Source organism: Ixodes scapularis, unplaced genomic scaffold, assembly GCF_016920785.2.
Source record: "Ixodes scapularis isolate PalLabHiFi unplaced genomic scaffold, ASM1692078v2 PGA_scaffold0__279_contigs__length_252992795, whole genome shotgun sequence".
Taxonomy (NCBI): domain Eukaryota; kingdom Metazoa; phylum Arthropoda; class Arachnida; order Ixodida; family Ixodidae; genus Ixodes; species Ixodes scapularis.
In genome coordinates this window covers 103,504,631-103,526,974 of record NW_024609835.1, presented here as the reverse complement: position 1 = coordinate 103,526,974, position 22,344 = coordinate 103,504,631, and the positions used below count along the sequence as shown (strand labels likewise).

Below are 22,344 nucleotides of genomic sequence, written 5' to 3'. Positions count from 1 at the left end.
TTGGCCACAAACGACAGCAAACACGGGGTAAAGATCAGTTCAGAACGGGAGCCACTTCGCGCTGACGCACCGCCAAATGGCCAAATCGCCAACAGGGCCAGCGCCGAAGGCCTTCGGAACGCTCGGAACCGGTCGGATTCTCGAGCCGGTATACGACCACAGCGCCACCGAGTACATCCGGGACCTTTCTACGCTCCTCGTTTGTCGTAGCGTCATCCCACTAGCCTTTTCTAGTATGCGCCGTTTTTTTCCGCCGCTTGGTGGCGGGTATGTCGACGGGTCATTTCTCGTTTCCGTACTTCCTAAACTGCATTTGTTTCTTTTCTGATCTAAAATAGTGAACAAAAACTACTTTCATACATAATTGAAACGGTTCGCGACACTTATATTTTGTATCTCGACTAAAAAAAAGCTCTTAACGGCTTTGACCAGTGGCAAGCCCAGGACCAAAGACGTCACATTTTGCGCGCTTTCGGTACCGCGGGTCGCCCTCGTCGGTGGAGGAGTTTTCCGCGTCGTCCGGTTAAAATATGACGCACTGATATTTAGTTACTCTCTCCGTGCCCGCTGGCTTGCCCCAACCCCAAGAGACGTAGAAACCGCTAAAAAGGTAGACGCTTAAATGTGATTGCAGGGCCCCTTTAAGTTTGCGACTCCCAAGGCCACATAAACGCCGTCTGACAGCCCCTCCACACCACACTGTCCCTTTCATAAATACAAATATCTCGGCACATAAATAAAAGAAAAAAAAAACGCGGAATTATTTTACATTAAATTAGTACGAGAGTCTTATGTTATTTTTTTCGTCTGCTTTAATAAAACAATAAACTCAGGATGAGCAGAGAAATTAACTTTGGTGAACATGGCTTGCGCGAAAGTATTTGACTCCCTTTTGATAAGAGATACTATAAAATAAAACCTACTTCGAGGCGCTTTTAAAATGTCAGCACTGGAGTTATTGTGCAACAATACACCCGGTATGGTTGTTCCACGGTAGTTCATATTCAACTATAGCCTTGAAACATAACGCTCAGCGAAAATTCCGAGCTTGATAACGCCGTAGACGCATAACGCAGAGACGGCGACTTCATTAACCTTTTGAGCGAGTTTTTCACTAGTGACTATTTGTCTACATTGTATTATGATGTACTGTTTTAAAACTAGCTTACTATATTTGGTGTACACTGGTGACCGAAGTTCACCTCTCAAGCACAACTATGTCACACGGTCAGCCATAGGTTGCGAGCAACATAGGTCTCTTAGGAATCGCCGAGCCGACCTATGCACGAACCTCCGTCACGAGCTCGAAGCACCTATTACTAAAGTATGATTTGCTTGCAATTAGGTGTATAATTTTATATAGACCAGTTTGTAGTCGGTGGAACACTGAAGACGAAGTATATTTTCTCATATAACGTTAACAGGCGAGCACTGCCTGTAATTCTCACAAGACTGAAAAGTATATGAAACGGCGTGAACAAATGGCCCTATCAGTGTAAACAGCGCAGAACAGTGACAGCGTTTTATCATAGCTATGTTCGTCTCAGTTTACCCTGAAGTGTCGTTATCGCCTAAAATTTTGTGGGGTTGCGCCCGGAAATATCCAACAAATAACTTCATCATCTTTTTGGAATGCGTTATCGTTTCAGACAGTTTACCCATATTATCTTTTGCATTGACGCCATAGATGGTTATTCTTTCCGGCACATGTATACCCAAGAAGTTGTGTCGTTGGCGCAGTAACAATCTGCTAGCACTTTATTGCCAAATTCATATCTAAGAGCTACTGAAAACATGCTGTACTCCTCGATCACTCGCGTGTATTTGCGGAACACGAATAACTTGACGTTACAACGAAACGTTTTTCGAATTTCGTTAGAACAGCGTCGCATTCTCGCGAAGCCGCAAGTCTATCGTTCTAATTATCTGATTTGCTATCAAAGGGCTGTTTATTTTTATGACCCCGCAAAGCGACGGAGTAAGATTGCTTTACTCCTTCGCAACGACGGCAAGGTTGGGGAAGACAGAGAAGGCAACAAACGACGTGTTGTGAAGAACTATGTCCTGGTGTCATTAGGCGAGCGAGCCGCGTATAATGCATGGCAAACTAACACAGTGAGTTTTATAGCGACACGCACGATCCTGTCTCGCAGAACCATGTTTCACAAGGTTACAAAGCACTGGCGTAGAAAAAAGGGGTTAAGCAAGGGGTATTTGGCATGTCTGCGAAGAGACATAACTTCTTACTATACGCAATTCTAATGTTCATAAAACAAATTGCAGCCTATACGTGCTTGATGTAAAGCTCAGCATCAGCATCTTTATCGCATCGAAAGGCGAGAAAAACTCGCACCGTACGCGAGAGCACTAAAATCATAACATCCAAGATGCCGAAGCTTAAAACACGAGCATGTTGCCCCGAACAATGCTTGCCCACCACGAGAGTGCGCGTGCACAACAGGGACGCTAAAATCCCGGTGTTCGCGCTTGTTAGTTCGCTCGCACTTGGAAATGAAACAGAGCATAGAACGGGTCGAGGAAATCAATTGCGTTCGTTCCGAAAGGTCATTTCGGCGACCGAGTGCGGATAGTAGTCAAGCGAAGGTTTTGCTCACCTTTACAGCCGCGGCGCGAATTTCAGTCTCGGCGAAGGCGTCGTATGCGCGCAAGTTCCGAAGCGATTCCCACACATCAGCTACACCTCCTATGGCTGGAAGAGCACCGCAACACCTCCGAGAAGAAAGTGGCCCCATCGGCTCCTCGGCTTCCAGCATCCGAAGCGACGACTGTGGCTTCCAGCTCGCGCCCCAGCCTGCAATGTGCGTCTTCCACGCCGGCAGCGAGCGCAAAGCCGACGACCCCGTCGGTCCTTTCTTTCGGCTCCGTAGCGTCGATATCACACTGTGCGCCTGCGCGGCTGGCGTGACTCCGCGGCTCCCTTCTGACTTGCTCCTGCGCTGGGCAGGATGCGTGCCCGGGGCCGCGTAGTTCGCGGAGCCGCCACCGCATTCACTCCGAGCACTGGCGTGACTGGGAGAGGCGTGCGCGCTACCATCCCCTCGCGAGCTGAAAAGAGGAGAGAAGGTGGAGGGAGAGAGCAAGGGTGAAAGTGTCGCGGCGCTTTTTTTAGGAAACGACAGCGACGACAATCTCTTTCGGAATTTAGAGCTTGTCAGGGGCGGAGGTATAGCGGGATGCGAGTGAAGCTTCCGTCCATTGAGAGTCGAGCTCTTCAAAAATATTACCAACAATACTCAACACCAAAAGAAGGGAAAACGTGTGGTACACCGGATGGACGGAGAATGCTACTTTCGTCAGAAATTACAATGAATATACTGACATTTAATCTAGAACGCAAACAAGACGTATCCTGCCTGTAAGACTTCTTTTTTTTTTTTTTTTTCATTCTCAATGTTGCGCTGCTTAAATGGCCGACTTGTTCAAATACGTCGGAGACAAATGGTATAGTTTGATACAGTCATCATGCTCTCACTCGAAGTGGAAGCTTGCGCAATATCTTGCGAAGGTATCAAAGCTAGGCTGTGGATATTGCTAATTCCATGATCATGCCATCGAGTAAACTCCCGGGCTACCTGATACATTTTTTATATAAGACGGTTTTGATCAGCCGTAACTGATGTTCACTTTTCCCTCTTTTATTTTGATCGCATTAACGTTAGCAACGTGTTTTGTGTATGGGTCCTTCATTGGCGGTTCAGTGCATCGACATTTCAGCTAGTCATCGGCAGATCAGTAAAGGCGGCCTTGCGATTCTGTTTATTAACTAAGCTTCAGGCTTAATTATAATACGTGCGTGAATGTCAGCACTTCCTGATCGAACACATGCCCTTACCGCTCTATTCCGTTATCTATGGGAGTGAAAAACGAACGTAAGTTTAGCGGGGAACTGGTGATGAAAGTAGGCTCTATTATATGGTTTATTATTATTACACTGGAGGTCATTCGACGACTTTAAATGAAGGAATGGAGCGTAGAATTGGTGTCGTTGTAACGAATTTTTACACGCTGCGTACTAATTGGACTACATGAGTGCCATGATAATCTCTTTCGCTCTAAGTTACGTTTCATTAAGCAAACACTTTATTAGGGCGCGTAATCGTTTATATAAAATTCAAGGACAAGCCATATGCACTACTGACGTTACGAGAAATATGTTCTTCTTTTTAAGCAGCGTACTGTGGTTTTAGACATAACTATCTTCACTTAATAGCAAGGGACGCTGTGATGTTACAGGGCCTCACAGTTCATAGTGTCAACGAGGGCTGGGCGTCGATTAAAATATTACCCGGCTAATCGCCACCCTTTAATGGAATAGTTATTTTAATAATCGGTCTCATTTATTTCCATATTTAATACTTTTAGAACGCCAATTATTATCTTTTTTTCCTTTGCTGAATATGTGAAAAATGGCGCAATATGCAATTTCAATTATTAAGAACCTCAGTGTGTACTTGAAAAAAGTTTAAAAAGGAACATTCACATTCAGATTCTTACTTCAGCTGCATGAGGCAAAAGGGTCCTTTGTATTGTCGGGAAAGAGTGCTCCTTTTATTCTTAATAATAATCTCTTCAGAGCTAAACGAGCACTCGCTCGGCGTTGAAGCGGCCAGGACACGTGTAACCTTCTGCAGTTCTCTGGCGTTACAAATCTCGCCCCTAGAGTTTACTTCAGGTTAAAATTTCACGTAACGTTTTACTTTCCTGCATGTGTGCCCGTCCACATGCACGTAGTGAAAGCTTTTAATTTGTAATTCACTGGGGTTCGCGAAACTTATGCCCATTAACTATTTAAAACAAATCGCGATTAAAACATTAGTTCATTAATCGGTAGGTTCAAGTTTAAGTTTTATTCGCCTCAAAGACGTTCGTTCGAACGTATTACATGAGGTGAGGGGGAGGGGTAGAAATTACAAACAAATGCAATGATACCATGGCAATCAAAGAACTAAGTAAAGTTAAAAATTAACAACAAACAAAAACTATAACGAACTATACAAAATTCAGAACAAAGTTTACAAAAACCGGGCACAACAGAACTGGGGACACAGTGCGCCATTTATAGCAAACACGAGCAGACTTCGCGCTGAAAACATATTATAGCACCAAAGCCGACTATTTTCCGCGGAATATTATTTCGTTTTCTTCAGCGATTCTGCCGTTTGGGATAGAATACCAGTTTTTAATGGACAGAGCAAGAGGAGAGTATTTGTATGTATTCGTGCAGCCGAATATAGGTGCGTTTTTTAAAGAATGATCATGACGCAAAGAAATGTATGAGGCAGGCTTACAGTGGGTGAGCATGAATGATGGCATGTTGTAATAAAACTTATAAAAAAGAGTAAGGCGAGCCACTGGTCCGACGCGATTCAAGAGGAGTTAAATTAGAAAGAACCTTTTGTTGGGAGACACTGGTTTTCGTACTATATTTTCGATAAATGAACTGGACGGCCTTATTCTGGACTGATTCTAGCATATTAATTACGTAAAGTTGATGAGGAGCCCATATGGTGCTAGCAAATTCAAGTTTTGATCTAACGAGGGTTTTATATGCAGTAAGCTTCACGTCCCGTTGAGCAAGGTATAAATACCTTCTCAGAATACCCAGAGTTCTTAACGATACGTTAACGATGTTTTCGATATGGGCATTCCAGGTTAGATCTTCTGTGAATGTGATCATTAGGTATTTGCATAACTGAGTGGATAAAATAGATCTAAAAAAAATTTGTTCGTGGGAGTGTGCTGTTTTGAGGAATTAAAAGAAATGAGCTTGGTTTTAGTAACATTGATGTTCATTTGCTATGTTAAGCACCATTTACCCAAGATGTCGATGTCGCATTGAAGGAGCTCCGAATCGCTAGGATGCGGAATTCGGCGGTAAAGTACACAGTGATCAGCAAAAAAGCCTCACTGATGACGAGATTAGGGAAGGTAAGCCGTTTATGTAGATGAGAAACAAAAGTGAACCTAAGACAGTTAAATCCGGAGTCCCTGTGGGACTCCGGATTTAACTGTAATGGCGGGCGAGGACGTGTCATCTATACATACATACTGCTTACGATTAGTGAGAAATGATGAGATCCAACTGATTATTTCGTCATTTATGTTTAATTGAGAAAATTTTAGAAGAAAGCGTTGATGAGGGACAGTACCAAAGGCTTTAGCGAAATCAATTAAAATTCCGTCCGTAGCATAAAAATCGTTAAAGTTATTGTGGAGATCTGTTACGAATTCAAATAACTGACTATCACAAGAAAAATGTTTGCGAAAGCCGTGTTGGTGAGGGTGAAGATAGCTAAAGATGTAAGATGTTAGGATAGTCCATGACCTGAGAGTAGATAACATGTTCGAATATTTTACATGGAATGCTTGTCAGAGAGATGGGTCTGTAATTTGAAGGGTCGTTGCGGTTTCCATGCTTGTGTACAGGGATGTCTTTTGCAACTTTCCATTCGAGCGGTAATTAAAAAAAAAAAAAAAAACATCAAGTGAAGCTTAAAAAAGGGCGGCACAAAATAATTGATATTTTTTCTTTGGCGATTTGAGATAATTTGAGGTGATGTTATCGTCCCCGCAAGCCGAATTTGCGCGCAAACGTTTGATGACGTTTACAACTCCGTATGATGTAAATTTTATGTCATCCATGCTCGTGCGAGCACGCCTCAGCGTCTACGGTAATGGAAATGACTCGTCCCTCCACACTGAACTAAAGAACGTGTTAAATATGGTTGATCAGTCATGACGTGACAAAATGGTTCCACTACTGTCGTGGAGAATGGGTGAGTGAGGGGTTGTGCTTCCTAGGCGAGACCGCTTGCAAGAACTTTTTTGCATTAGTAAGTAACGCGCTAGCAGGTTCGCGATTAAAAAATTTGAATCTACTCTTCTTTATCTTTAACTTGTAAGTTTTTTTGCGATTTCGTTAGATTTAGACCACAAGTCAGGAGTGCCTCGTGACTTAGCTAAAGAAAATCGTTTCTCCCTGTTTAAAAGTTCTTTATGGTGGTTCTTAAACCAAGGATTTTTTAAATTCTTATTAATGAAAACCACCGGAACACACTCCTTAACAATTTCTGTTATTTTATCCTTCAGTAGCGTCCAGTTCTCAGATACAGAACGAGTGTCGAAGACTTCTAGGTACTCGCTTGAGAAGGAGTTAAAATAGCATTGCAGTTTATTGGCGTCCACCTTGGAAAAGTTTAGGAATGTTTTTCTAATTATATTTCGCTTAGCCGGAGAGATTGTAGAGTTGATAGGAACAGCGTTATGGTCACTAATTGTTTCTTATATGTGGCAAGCAGAAATGCATTCAGGGTGTGATGAAAAAAGCAAATCAAGAACAGAATCACCTCGCGTAGTATTTAAAACAATTTGATAAAGGTTATACGACTGAGTGACTGCGAAAAACTCTCGGCACTCAGATGAATCACGGCAGCCTGCGCGAAGCGAACAGTCACTCCAGTTGACTCATGAATAGTTAAAGTCTCCGGCCAACACTACTGGGCATCTGAGATAAATACTGACTACGTAGTTTATGTACTCGTTAAGTTTATCACTGAACTGCCCAGAGATTGATGGTGGTCGGTAACAAACTCCAATGATAATGTAGGTGCATACTAATTTTACACGAACCCAAATCATCACAAGTTCAAATGCGATTTTAAGGATGTCAGATGAAAGGACATTTTTTACTGCGATCATGTCCCCGCCGCCTCTCGAATGAATTCTGTCTTTACGGAAGATATTGTATTCACCAGAAAAAGCAAGTTCTTTTTTATCTATGTCCTCTGATAACCAAGTTTCGGTTCCGAGGATTATATGCGGACTACACGTGTCAATGATTGAACAAACGTCATCTTGTTTAGACAAGATACTACGAAAATTACATAGAAAAACGAAAAGTTAGAGGTAGAATTAAGATATATCGTTTCATTTCGATGACAGTCAGGAGGCCGAGATGGATGAGATGCAGGTTTGGTCTGTCATCGCGTATACTCTATTACACTGTTGCTGACATCATTATAAATGAAACACTTGTTCCCAACAAACATCTTATCGAAGCCCAGACTGAACGTGTCATTCGTATTTTTTTGCATACTCAATCAGGCGCTTTCGAGCGTAGACCACTTTTGGGAAGTAGTTCTCACTGATAGAAACTGTTTTTTTTTTATTTTTGAAGCACTTAAAAGAATCGCCTCTTTTACTTTGAACTGGTTGAAGCACACTATAATCGGCCTTTGCTTCCCATTTTGGAATTTACCTAAACGGTGCTCCCTGTCGATCAAACTCGGCTCTAATGGCACTTGCAGTGACTCAGAAATGAGCTTCAGTACCGCAAGCTCGGACTCATGCCACGTTTCTGTTGGCTTATCGGCGAAGCCAAAAAAGAGCGAATTATTTCTTCGTACTTCATTCTCAAGGTCATCTTGAGATCTGGAAATTTGGGTCGTAAGTGCTGTATTTTCATGCGCACCACTTCAGTACCTTTGACAGCTTGGCACGCTATGTATGAGAATGGTTATAAGTGCCCATTTTGAGAACCACACCACCTCACTGCGAGTTGAAGCAACGCCGAAGGCTCACGTCTCGCAGTGCCGCCTGTTGAATAACCATTCGAAGGGCTTGCACACTGTGAAGGTAAGAGTGCTCACACCGAAGAGCTCTCTTTACAACGCCTACACACACACAGAGCTTTTTAAGAGCCACTGATCGTAGCAATCGCATTTCAAAGACGCCGTGGTGTCGTAGATTGTTTTTTACCAGCTATGCCCTGTAGGGATGAGGCCAAGGCCAAGGCTGGGGGATTCATCGCCGGAAACGTAAAGGAACCAAGCAAACGACGTGAAGCTCGCGGACTCGGTTCGTGGGAGCCGACGACGTCCAAGCCACGATCCGAGCAGCCCTGGTAGCAGCCTTGCTTCCGAGAAGACTGTATATTCTTTCCGGCGGGCACACAATGCTCCGACAGCAAGCTTGCGGCTGATGTGGATTGCAGGAGGTGGCTAATAGGACACCAATGCACATAAAATAGGTTGATCACGACACAGCACGCAACGATTGTCGCCGCCATGTTGAAATAAAACCAAGCTGAGATAGGCCAAGCTACAGCGTAGTATAGGGGTGTCGCAAACCGGTTGCGGTTCGAGTTCGACCAGGTTCGACTTTTTCGAACTTTTAGTGAAAAGTTCGGCGAACCTTGCATTGAGGTTTGACTCGTGTGCGCATGCGCGACAGGCTGACCAGTTGGCTTCGGATTGGATGTTGATGGCTAAGTGATGAATCAAGGGCAGCGCTGATTGGTTCTTTCAGTTAATTCAGTACAAAAAAATTAAGTTATTAACTTCTTCAGTGATAAAAATTGATTTCTTTTAATTGCAACTGTTCATAAAATAAAATAACCCATTGCATACAAAAAAAGTTCTCCAAACCTAGACATGCTTGTATCAAGGTCTGGCCACAGTGTCCACAAAGTCGAACCGGTCGAATCTGGTGAAAAGTTCGACGAACCGGTTCGACCCAGTCGAACCCCGAAGGTTCGACCTAAAAATCTGGTTCGACAAAAGTTCGCGACACCCCTAGTGTAGTCCACAACGAAGCTGAGCCAGGCCAAGGTTCAGTTTAGTAAACAACTTCATAAACAACAAACTTCATTACAAAGAATTAGACAAATGTTAAAACAATTTTTTTTTACGTTTAAAAGTTTTAATGTATGTCGACTAAAACAGAAACATTCATGTTGCGTCAAATGAGTTTCGTCGTAACCAGCGAACGTCGCCGCGTCGCCATCGCCACCGTAACCAAAATCAAAAACAAAGCAAGCTTCAAACTTTAGGTCGGGTTCAGCTTCAGGCCTTTAGGCTTTAAAAAAAAAACACCGAAAAACGTTCTCCGAAAAACAAAAAGTGTCCCAGGTGCCGCCGTGCCCATGGGGCCATGGAACCAGCTGTGGGTTTGGGTCTACTTGGTGAGTACTCGCCTATTCGCTTGACTTTTTCAGTGCTTTCTTTTCGGGGCGTTTGTGAAGTGTCCTTGTGTGTGTGTGCAGGAAGCGTGAAGGCGAACGCGGCGAACGTGTGGGGCTCCTTGCCGCACACGTGCTTTGCGCATGGGATGACCTTCGAGCTTTTCCCAAGGAAGTCCCGCAACCGACCTGTCACTGAGCGAGCAGTCAGATTGCGGGAACGCACACAGAGGCGAAGGTACCGCCGAAGCCGGAGAGGGGGGGGGGAGGGGGGGGGGGGGGGACGGGACTTTGTAAATGTATCGGGAGCTTTATCTCGTGGATCGGTGGACAAGACGAGTTCTACAAATTGGGTGGCGCCTTGGTACCACCTAACTAGGCGGTGTGTTTCGCGGAACCCATGACTGCTAAAGGTATCCATTAGGTGCTGGTGCTCGTATTTGCAACCCGTCTGCTTTCATTGCGGGTGTTCGAATTCAGGTTCGATTCTTTGCATTGATGATGTTGCTTGCGAGGAGTTCTTTTTTGACTAGGGCACGAACTTTTTATACAAAATGCTCTATATGTTGCACTTATTTTCTAGCCCTCTGGCTGTAGTTTATTGTGAAGGTTGTGGGAAAAAACGCACATTGAGTAATTTCAGCAAAAAAAATATATACATATATATATATATATATATATATATATATATATATATATATATATATATATATTATATATATATATATATATATATATAGTGTCGAGTGCCGTCCGAATGTCTTATGTAAAGCGAATTGTCAAAACGAGTTTTGCGAAGTTGTAGCGTAGCTTAGTGGAATGTGTAGCGTAGCACGCCTCATAGGCAGCGGAGCCGGATTCGATCCACAGTGTGGGCTTACTTTTTAAAACCTTTTTCTCGAACATTTTGTTTCGTCGAGGCATTTGGCGATATTTACGTCATTTCTTTTTTACCATTAAAGGGGCCCTGCAATCATATTTAAGCATCTATCTTTTTTGCGGTTTCCACGTCTCTTGGGGTTCGGGCAAGCCAGCGGTCACGGAGAGAGTAACTAAATATCAGTGCGTCATATTTTAACCGGACGACGCGGAAACCTCCTCCACCGACGAGGGCGACCCACGGTACCGAAAGCGCGCAAAATGTGACGTCTTTGGTCCTGGGCTTGCCACGGGTCAATGCCGCTAAGAGCTTTTTTTTAGTCGAGATACAAAATAAAAGTGTCGCGAACCGTTTCAATTATGTATGAAAGTAGTTTTTGTTCACTATTTTAGATCAGAAAAGAAACAAATGCAGTTTAGAAAGTACGGAAACGAGAAATGACCCGTCGACATACCCGCCACCAAGCGGCGGAGAAAAACGGCGCATACTAGAAAAGGCTAGTGGGATGAGGCTACGTCGAACGAGGAGCGTAGAAAGGTCCCGGGTGTACGCGGCGGCGCTGTGGTCGTATACCGGCTCAAGAATCCGACCGGTTCCGAGCGTTCCGAAGGCCTTCGGCGCGGGCCCTGCTGGCGATTTGGCCATTTGGCGGTGCATCAGCGCGAAGTGGCTCCCGTTCTGAACTGATCTTTACCCCGTGTTCGCTGTCGTTTGTGGCCAATGAAGTGTTATGCCGAATTAGTGATTAGTCGCGCAACAAATGCAATGCAAGCTGCCCTGGCCGCCCGCTTCATACAGCGTATCCAACACGTGCTTTAGTGGCGCCCTCTCGAGCCGTCGACACGGAGTGCGGCAGCCGTGTGCGCTCGATGAGCTCACTCAGCTCACTACTCCTCCTCTAGTTCAAGGCCACTCAAGCCAGGACCTACAACGTCATGAAGGAGGTTATTTTTTGCTTGTTTTTGTAATTCTAATTTGCCTATAACTTTTAAAATAAAGCGAAATTTGAGAAAAGAAAAGTTGGATTAAGTTACTACGTTCAGTACGCTCAGGTTCAGTGCAAATTAAAAACCAGTCAAAAAGACATTGCAGGGCCCCTTTAACACTGGGGAAAAAAAAAAAGGATGTTGTCGACGAAACTTTGCTTAAAGGGGGCCCTGCAACAGCTTTTTGACTGGTTTTTAATTTGCACCGAACTTCAGCGCACTGAGCGTAGTAACTTAATCTTTTCTCAAATTTCGCTTTATTTTAAAAGTTATAGGCAATTCAGAATTACAAAAACAAACAGAAAATAACCTCCTGCATGACGTCGTAGGTCCTGGCTTAAGTGGCCGTGAACTAGAGGAGTAGTGAGCTCATCGAGCGCTCACGGCTGCCGCACTCCGTGTCGACGGCTTGAGAGGGCGCCACTAAAGGATATTCTGGATAGGCTGTATGAGGCGGGTGGCCAGGGCGGCTTGCGTTGCATTTGCTGCGCGATTAAGAACTAATTTGGCATAACACTTCATTGGCCACAAACTACAGCAAACACGGTGTAAAGATTAGTTCAGAACGGGAGCCACTTCGCGCTGCCACACCGCCAAATGGCCAAATCACCAGCCAAGCCCGCGCCGAAAGCCTTCGGAACGCTCGGAACCGGTCAGATCCTCGAGCCGGTATACGACTGCAGCGCTGCCGCGTAAATCCGGGACCTTTCTACGCTCGCTGTTCGTCGGAGCCTCATCCCACAAGCCTTTTCTAGTATGCGCCGTTTTTTCCGCCGCTTGGTGGCGGGTTTGTTGGCGAGTTTTTTCATGTTTCCGTACTTTATAAACTGCATTTGTTTCTTTTCTGATCTAAATTACCGAACAAAAACCACTTTCATACATAATCGAAACGGTTCGCGACACTTATATTTTGTATTTCGACAAAAAAAAAGCTTTTAGCGGCTTTGACCAGTGGTAAGCCCAGGACCAAAGACGTCACATATTGCACGCTTTCGGCAATGCAGGTCGCCCTCGTAGGTGGAGGAGGTTTCCGCGTCTTCCGGTTAAAATATGACTCACTGATATTTAGTTACTCTCTCCGTGCCCGCTGGCTTGCCCGAACCCCAAGAGACGTGGAAACCGCAAAGAAGGTAGGCGCTTAAATATGATTGGAGGGCCCCTTTAAGAGGGGGCGCACCTCAGAGCCCCATAGAGAATACATGAGGTTTTTCACCAAATTAAAAAAATTCTCACATAATAACTAACGGCTGCGCGGATCTTCTTGAAAATTTCGGCTTTAAAGACATTGAGTCATTATCGAGACACTAAGCGCAACAAATGTTTCATCATAAGTTTAGTTATATTCTTTAGAAAATCATGAAAATGGTCAAAATCGGCTAATTCGGCACTCTTGCGTTCGGAGCGAATTTACAAAATTATCTAAATTCAAACATAAGAAGTATTGCGCTTGGTGTCTTCTAAATTTATTACGGAATCGAATAATATTCAAATTATTCATGTAAGTCGATTTGTTCCATAACTACAGCAAATATAAAGAACCAAGGTGTCGGTGCTTGTTTTCGTCGTTTTTAAGGTACCTCTCTCTCCCGTGCGGTGGCGCTCGCTGTCCACGAAATGCGAAATCGTCCGTTCGGAGATCGGCCGGATCGGCACTGTGCGAGGTGTACTTCCGCGGCCGTCTTCCGCGCCCGTATCCTGTTTCATTCTGCACGCCGAGGCGTCAGTGTGCGTGTCTTGCTTTCCTGGTTGTCGCTGGGTAGGTCTCCGTGTTTTCGCAAGTGGCAAATTCACCTTGGAGCTATGGGTCGAAGACAACCGTCCTGTGGCAAGCGGACCGCGAGGTGTTCCACAACCTCTCGGTCCGTCAACGCGTTGTGCTTGTTTCTACTTTTTTTTTCTTCTTTTAAAAACGGGCTTTTTTTTTTTTACGCAAAGTTTTATTTTATTGTTATCCTTCACACAAACGTCCTTCGGCCTTGGGGTCGTGGAAATCGGGGATGAAGCGTGCACAGAGTAGATCGTTGTTTGCCTCCTTTTTATTTTTCACGGACGTCCTGTGACCTCCGTACGGTTCGTGGTCACCGCAATCTAACGCGGGGAAAAACGGGTCGCCTGCTCTGTAGTCAGGGTATTCCTAGGGGAGGGTGATAACTCGCTGTTCTTCTGGAAATTCACATATCACCCAAAAAGGTGACATGGGTAATGATTACGGTATGTTTTTTCCGGTGTTTATTTTTGAGCGAAAATCGGTGCATGTTCTTCGGTGCTTATTTCTTAATCACCAGTGTTTTATGGGTTGAACGTCTTGTGATCACGCTAAAAAGCGTTGATAACCAAAGAAAAATGCGATTGGACAATGACATTTCAAATTTCCAATTCTATTCACATATCCATTACGCTCTTCTCGTGGGAGCATCTATCCTGACGAAAAATGCCTAAGTCATTGAGCTGTGAACGCATACTCAGTGTACAACCTTTCGGCCTAGAGAGGTATTGCGCACGCTCGAACGCGCTTCACAGCCCAGTAGACGAAGTTGGTGGCACCCAGAAGGCGAGTTTTTGAATGGTCTGTAGTAGGCAAAAGAAACAAATAACAATCAACGCATATCAGCTCTTCAAGCGAAGAGGGGCGTTTCTAAGGTCAATGGTTCCGGACGGCGCTAATGTTGTTGGCGTTGTCGTAAGATGACGTGACACAAACACGTCATCTTATATGATCTCGTTACACGAAATGACGTCATCTTACGTGATCACGCTGCACGAAATGACGCCATCTTACGTGACCACGTAACACGTCATCTTGTAAGTCAACCTCTCCCCACAGCAGCGCGCTCCGCGCTTTCCGGGCCCGTGCAGTGCTGTAGTCGAAAGCAAGCTCCCTATGGCAAGCGAAAGCTTCTGAAGTCTCGCATTGAGAATACTCGCAAGCGACCGTCTGTGGAAGCTTCGCACGTTGAGGTTTTTGTTGAGATCGAGCCATCGTGTTCCATTAACTATAGTTGAAGTTATCGTTCAATAAAGCCCTAAAAAATATGAATGTAGTTGGTGTAGACATCAAGATCTAATCAAAAATGCGGTTTGACTTCGTTTAATTAATGTGTATATACAAGTGTAGAAAAAAATGAGTTATTTGTGCATAGATGTTTAAAAAAGTGTTTATTATTCGACATAGGACTTTGGGAGAAGGATGTGTTCAGATTTTTCTTTATGAGCGCAAATATACCTGACGCAATAAATAGTGACGATTTCATCGTCCCAGTGGTGAGCAGGTGATTTCTTGCTCGAAACAATGATGCCATTTCATAAACCAAGTTCTGTGACATATGCTTTTCCAATGTCTGGTCACTATTTTGTAAACCTTTCAGTCCAAACGAGCATACTTCTGTTTGTTTTTGTTAGCTTAGGAGGGGGTCACAGAGCCTATCTTTTTGTCTTCCTCTAGGACAGACGTACAGAGTTATACCGCAACACGCATCTGTGGAGCACACAGAGCTATCGCTCTCCTGTTGGCGGTACAGTAGCAGACGACACAACGCAGCTCCGTAGTCTATCGAGGGCACGGCTAGCCGCGACCCGTGGCGCGACCGTTCAGACTAGGGAAATGGTTTTGAAGAACCGAGAAATGGTATCTTGTGTACAATAATCACATGTAGTTAGTATACTAGTATTCTACTTGCTGGGCCAAATAAATATTTGCAGCTTTTGAGAATATGTTTGCGTGACGATTTACCGTTCACACTCCTGACGGATGTTAGCGAATCCTTCATGTTCGTGGCTCGCAGTTATCGGTACCCCCTCGGAGTGACTTCACCATATATATTTTTTTCTTGCTTGCAGGACATCATAAAAATCACAAACACGCGAGAAAAAAAAATCTTATGAGTACGCGTGATTTTGAGCTTCGCAACTCTAAAGATGCCCGGTAAATGTCGTTCAGCTTGGGAAGAAACTAATCCTTTTTGTTGGAGTTTGACTATCGTATGCTGGCAGCTCGTTTCCGGTCTGTTTTGTCTATATTCCGTTTCACCGTAATTTGGCAACCCTCAGTCAGAGCTGCTGTGAGGGAATCACAGTCGCGGAGCAAAGCACGTGACAGCTACTTTTAGGAGCAGTACTATGGCGCCTGCAGCGCGTCTCCGACTGGTGTTTTTAGCGTCTTATGCTGGCCATACATCAAACGTGGTCCCGAGGTGCAACAGATGACGTCACAGAAGACGGAGTGTCACGCTGCTGCATCTCGCGATCCTGGCAATTCATCGTAGAAATGCTGGCGAAAACCACGAGGGAACACGAGTGTCGCTGTCGTCATGGCGTCCCAACGAAAAGCAATTATACAATTTCGACGTATTTGTAATTCGGTAATTTAAATTACTGTATACAATTTTTAAGAAAATAAAGACATCATAACCAAATAGGAACTTCCGTGCTAAAACATGCAGTGCGAAGTGAAGACAACTACTATCTTTTTTTTTTTCTTGATGTCCACAAAAAAAAAAAAGACTATGCAGCATCGATCCTACCGTTTTTTTGTTTTTTTTCGCACATTATGTGATGTACTCTAACACGAAAGTACCGACGTAAAAGTGCTGTAGAGACAATATAAAAACAAAAATTTAAGTGAATCGAGCTTTGTAGTGGAACGGAAAAAATAAATAATTAACGACTTTTTACGGTAAACACTTCACCTCTAAGTAGAACTTCAAAAAAGTGACGGTTACGCGCTTTCATGCCCATTTCAACAAAGTTGGGAGAACGATGTATTGCATCTTCTGAATAGACATGTGGAGCAGCATGTTTATGTTAGAGGCATTGTGTGTAATCGCTGCGCAGTACCTGCCAAAAGAAGATATTATTTGGGCACAGTCTCAACCGTTTCCGTCTGTGTGTGCTACGAATACAGCAACTCTTTTCGTAGAAGAAGTGATGAGGAAATGGCGTGCCCTTGATGATACGATTGTGATTATGAAATAAAATTTTTAATCAGTCAATAATTGCGACCTATCCGGTCGCCTGGAACCCCGACAACAACTATCGTTCTCTGGAAAGTTCATTCTAATATTTACACGTTTTGTGGAGTTCATCGAGCGAATAAGAATGTTCCAACAATGAGCTAAACCTACACGAGTTCCCGAATCCAACACGGCGCTTTTGAATTTTAGCGCCGTAGATAGTTCTGCGAACAGTGTATACTTCTGTGCAAATATTCGTCTAACAGCTTTGCAACGTTGGAAAGCATCGGAATGATTCAGAATCACTGCGGAGTTGATACTCGGGAAGATAAGACGGGCACTTGGGAGAAACGGACCGTGGCATTTGGGACAGGGGCACAACCGGGGGACAAACGTGCTACAATCGCATACCCTTCCAAGGTCATCGCTTGGGCGACCGCGCGCGCGCCCAAGAAACCTTTTATTTTCTTCTTTTTAGGGTTGGGGGAAGGAGGGGAGGGGTGTGGTGTAGGCGCTGATTGTGCTCCTCCTTTGTGGCTTTTGACAGACGCACAACGAGACTGGCAGAACAAGCGCATGATTCATTTATTTCGATGGAGGCGTTCTGTCTGTGTATGCGAACATGATTTTTTCCCCCTTTTAGTAGTTAGTTCTTGCCTTGACTCGGGTCCCAGTGGGTGCGTTGTCGTTGTATGCCCACTATTTGTTTTTTTTTTTATGGTAGTTTTTTCGCTGATGGGGTATCAAGGTAGACAAAAATAAAAAAAAAAATAAAATAGCGCCTCGACAAAAAAAAAAAAAAAGTTGTTGCGATCAGGAACGTTTTCAAAGCGATTTTAGGAGCCTGCAGTGTTACCACAGGTGCAGGATTGAGAGCGTAATCCACGCACTTGAAGAGAAGGGGAAGCTCTCGTCTTATTGGGACTCTCTTTTATGGGTTTCCACGTCGCGATTGTCCTTCAAAATCAACTGTCATTTATTTCTCGCTCGTGGCTTCCAAGTACTGGAAGCCACGACTCGAGCCACAATAGTTTTGCGAAATCAAGGTTTCGCTGAAATGGATAACTCTCACGTACAGTTCGACGCGCAATACCTTTGCCGTATTGACTCGCGAGAGATGCCCCCAACACGGCTGAGTATGGCGGTGCTCCAGACCTAACATCTAAATTTTCTTGCCTTACCTGTTACTATTTCGCGCCCATTTTGAGCCATATCAAAATGAAAGCGCATGATGAAATAAAAATGACACTCGTTTTCCGCTCGATGGAAATTTCACGCCAGCTCGCTGTCTTTGCTGGTACCTTGAGCGTTTCCCAGCGATGCGGAGAGTTAAAAAAAACAAAAAAAAAAGAACACGTACGATGGCATCTTTTGCACACTCATTACTTCTATAACACTGAGCCACCTCGTATCCTTTTGTTTTTCTTTCATGGTACTAATTTCTTTCTGCGCATTACGGCTGTCACGACGATAAGTCTGTCTGCACCTTCGAATCTGAACTTAGGCTCAGTTCAGGGACGAACCAGTTTAAATCAGGAAAATATAATTAACACTGTAGCAAAGTAAATCTATCATATCAATCGGAAATACGATTTGGCACATTCCATCTGAACACATATTGTGCACAGCGAATGCAATAGCGAGTCAGCGTGCAAAACGCCGCCACACTGAGCTACCATAACATCTCAGCGATTTTTGCATAGCACCGAGCACGGAAAAGAGAAAACAGTTATTCATTCACATAAACGAAGCAAATTTATTTAAAGCCCGGACGCTCCGTACGTCCAATCTAGCTAAGGTTATCAATAGACTCGACCATGTCATTTGTCGAAACAGATAAAAGACGTTGGCAAAAATGATTAGACTGAATAAGTGAATCTAACGCACGTATTTTACCAACCGACGGTCGCGCGCCTTCAAGACCCTTTCCAATTGTCATTGCGCACCTTGGACACACTTTGGGGAGCAATGCATATTTACATCGCCGCCCGAGGTCTCCATTGAATGTGAAGTGCTGACCCAAATAAAATGCTAACCTGACTCTCAATCGCTCACCGCAAAGGACGATTTCGAACAGGCGGTACTGTAGGTCACTTGAGATAAAAAAAAAAAAGAAGAAAAACAAGCTATAGAAACGAGCGTCGTAAAAAGGGGACCGGCATTTTTATTCCTACCTCCGAACAGAAACGAGGGCCACCCACTGCATCACACAGCGCAGAGGCCGGACTCGGCCACCGCGCGTACATACCAAGCGCGCGCGAGGGAGGGAGAAACTTCTTCCGCCGGGAGAACACGGCACATTTCGGGATCTATTTCACGCAGCGGATAACGCGGGCCTTTTCACACCTCGATACTGGCGCCATCTAGAAGTTGCGCGTTCAACCAAGTTTCGAGCCGCGCGCCATCTGGTGGCTGAAACGGACGAATAAATAGAGGTACCGCGCCCTCTTAACAAAATGGTTTGGGCGTCCCTTTCCGGAGGTACATGGGGGACAGCGGGGCTGGACGCTGCGAGGCGTCATATTCATTGGGGCCAAGCAGGTTAATAGTTTTGTAATTAGCAGCCGCATACTGTTGCCGCGAGGCGGCATGAATGTATGCGGGGGGTTGGTTAACGAGTTCCGCAGGGGTACGCGTGCTGTTCGACTTTTTTTTCGGGCGGCACTTGTAGGCGCGGGTGCACTTGTAGGCGCGGGTGCAACAAAAAACTAAGTGTTTCGAACAATTTTCTTGAAGAGATCATGAACTGATTTTTTAACTACTTCCTCGTCAGCTTTCCTCCTCAGTACATAAGCAGAGTGAGGAACCATGTGGTCGTAATTCACTGAAACCCAAAGTTCTGCCAGCAGTCTGTGAGCCGGCATGGACAAAGCCCTACATAAATTTCACTCTTCGCATTTTTGCAAGCGCTGACAACCATGAAGGGAGCGACGGGACAAGCGATTGGGGGGGGGGGGGAGGGGGGGGGGTGACCCTTTTTGTTATCGCTCAGCCGCACGACGAGGCACAATGCATGAAAGCGACAGGAGCAAGCGACCAATGTGATGAGCGACGTTTTCTAGTAATTCAAGAACCGAGCAGCGTTACAAGCGACAGTGAGAAATCTCCGTCGCTTTTGCCAATGCTCGACTCATTGCTCATTAAATCGCTTACGTGCGGTCCAGCCTTAATTGTCTGAAAGCGAGAGACACGTGCCACGAGTGAGTGCCGTGCTGCCACTCACTTCCAAGTGTCTCTCATTTCAGGGCTACACTGCCATTTGCTTCCAAGTCCTGCACGGGCCTCCTGCTCAGGCGCTTTGATGCCACTTACGAAACTAGCACAAACTATTCAAGGGGTTTTAGGTGGGGTTAGCCATCAGGTGTGTTTGCCGCACCATTCTTTACGGTGCCTCGACAGTCCACAGTCACTTCACAGTAACAAGTTGGGACGCCATGATGACAGCGGCACTTGTGCCTGCTTGTCTTATTCACTAGAGGTTTGAAGACCAACTGCAGACTTTCGACAGCATGAAACTTTTGCCTGTAACATCATTGTTGCTTCCTTGGGACAACTCTTAATACATGGGAGGAATAAGATGGCAATTGCACCAGTGGGGAATACGTCCAGGCACTATACCTGTACCAGTGATGTGATTGCTGCGCCAATTGCGCCAAACTGCGCCAAGGGGCAAACCCTGCTACATCCTGCTACATTTTGCCAAAGTATTGGTAATCTGCGCCAAGCCTGCGCCAAAAGACCAATTTTGTTTGTCTTGCAAACCAATACTAAAGTGAGTACCGAAATTGAGCATGCTTGAGCTAGGTGGCGCAAGCGGCCGCGCCCGACAAAAAGTACCCTGTATGAATCCTCCATCCGGTCTTGCATAGTTTCTCTCGCCGTCTCTCGTTTCACGCTTTCGTCGTCGCATGTGCCTCGTCTCGCGTCTGTAAAAAAAAAAAAAAAATGCAACGATAGACGCGGGCGTGTGTGGACACTTCAGTCGTTGCACAGAGCGATCCAAGTACTTTTTGACCCAGGCTCGTGATGTCTTGAATCGATGCGCTCGGGTTCTTTTTTTTTTTTCTGTGTGTTTAGCTTGTACCTCGCCTGCCCACCTGGCAAGCACGTGCCGCTGGACTGCTTTTTGTCGTATGCTGGACAATTACACTTTGCATACAATTTTGAGAACCAGTTGGAGACGGAGCGGATTGGCATGGTGTCTGTTTCGATCGAACAGCCATCTCCACTCTCCCGACGAAGCACGTGCAATTGCAAGCCTGCCGAAGTCGCCCTCATTTGGATGCCAACATGACTGCACGACAGAGGCCACCAGCCGGAGCGCTTGCAACCCATTGTTTTAAGTTTGCTTACTTTTGACGAAAATCTGGCTCGTCGGGAAACAGTAAAACGGTGGCAAGCAGTTTTTCGGAATTGCTCGGTAACGCCCAGAGCACTGTACACTTGTGGGATGTCTCAATGTCTCTTTGGAGACATTGAAAGTAGACGTTCCTTACGTAGACGTTCCTTACTATAGCCGAAGGCAAAGCGAGGCTTGCAGCAGCCTTTGAGAAATTTTCGAAAAGCAAAAAGAAGAGCACTCGCTAGTCTTAATGCACCTTTGTCTCGTGCACAATTTCACATTACACTGCAGTAGTGACGTTTTTCATCAGTCGGAGAATGCTTACATTTATTATATTATATAACTACGGTAGTCAACCTAATGCTGTGATATTTGCTACTATGCTGGTTATTTTCAAATAAATTTTAATATGTGCGATTTGGTTCTTATTTACCTATAACGGGTATATATACATGTACAATTTAACTGAAGCATTGCAAAATGTGTCATGTCTTTGGCTTTTCAGTTTCATGTTGAGAGACTCCCAGGTGGTCTAACTTGACCGTAATTTGTTTATTGCGGCGACCGAAGTGTCCTTCGTTCGTCCAGCACCTAAAACGAATATTTTTACTTTTCTAAGAATATCTGCTGCAAAAGCCTCTTTTGCAGCTCCGAAGCACTGTTTTGGCTGCTCCCAAAGCCACTTCTGCTGCTCCAAAACACTGTATTGCCTGCTCCAAAGGCCACTTTTCCTGCTCCAAACACTGTTTTGGCTGTGCCAAAATGTGCTCCAAAACGGCTTACGCCAATCACATACTAAAACTTGCTTGAACACCTGTTTATTTATGATTATCTTTACTCTTGCAGCGTTACCTCCGAGGCGGGGTTTCCCTACCAGAAGAAAAATTTGACTGGGCCATAGGCAAGGCCAAGTTCGACTGGCGCTGCTGATCCTGTTGTCCTGGTGCCTCCACAAGGGCGAGGGCCTGGTCAATAGGAGTGTGACGGGCCAACCTTCCAGGCGTGACAAAGTATGGCGCCGTGGGAAGGAAGCCTATTACACCTGTAAAAGTGGATGGAATTGCAGGTGCGTGCCTTGCTGCATATCTGCCTTCCCGGCTCTAAACTATTTAGAAATTGGCAGGTTTCAGCATCGTGCAGTATGTAGGTTTTATAGACCATATGCGAAATAGCTCTTGGGTATCATCATCATGCCGCTCGGAGCGACA

The 22,344-nt window shown here is 45.0% G+C and overlaps 1 protein-coding gene across 1 annotated transcript in view; it reads right to left on the bottom strand.

The window, feature by feature from the left end:
- The window catches only part of LOC8027491 (beta-1,3-galactosyltransferase 1), a 101,073-nt gene extending 98,039 nt beyond the window's left edge, over positions 1 to 3,034 (bottom strand). Inside the window, exon 1 of the mRNA XM_029968787.3 lies at positions 2,616 to 3,034. The gene's annotated coding sequence lies outside the window, so the exon portion shown is untranslated. The remainder of the gene's footprint in view (positions 1 to 2,615) is intronic.
- Positions 3,035 to 22,344: the final 19,310 nt, after the last annotated feature.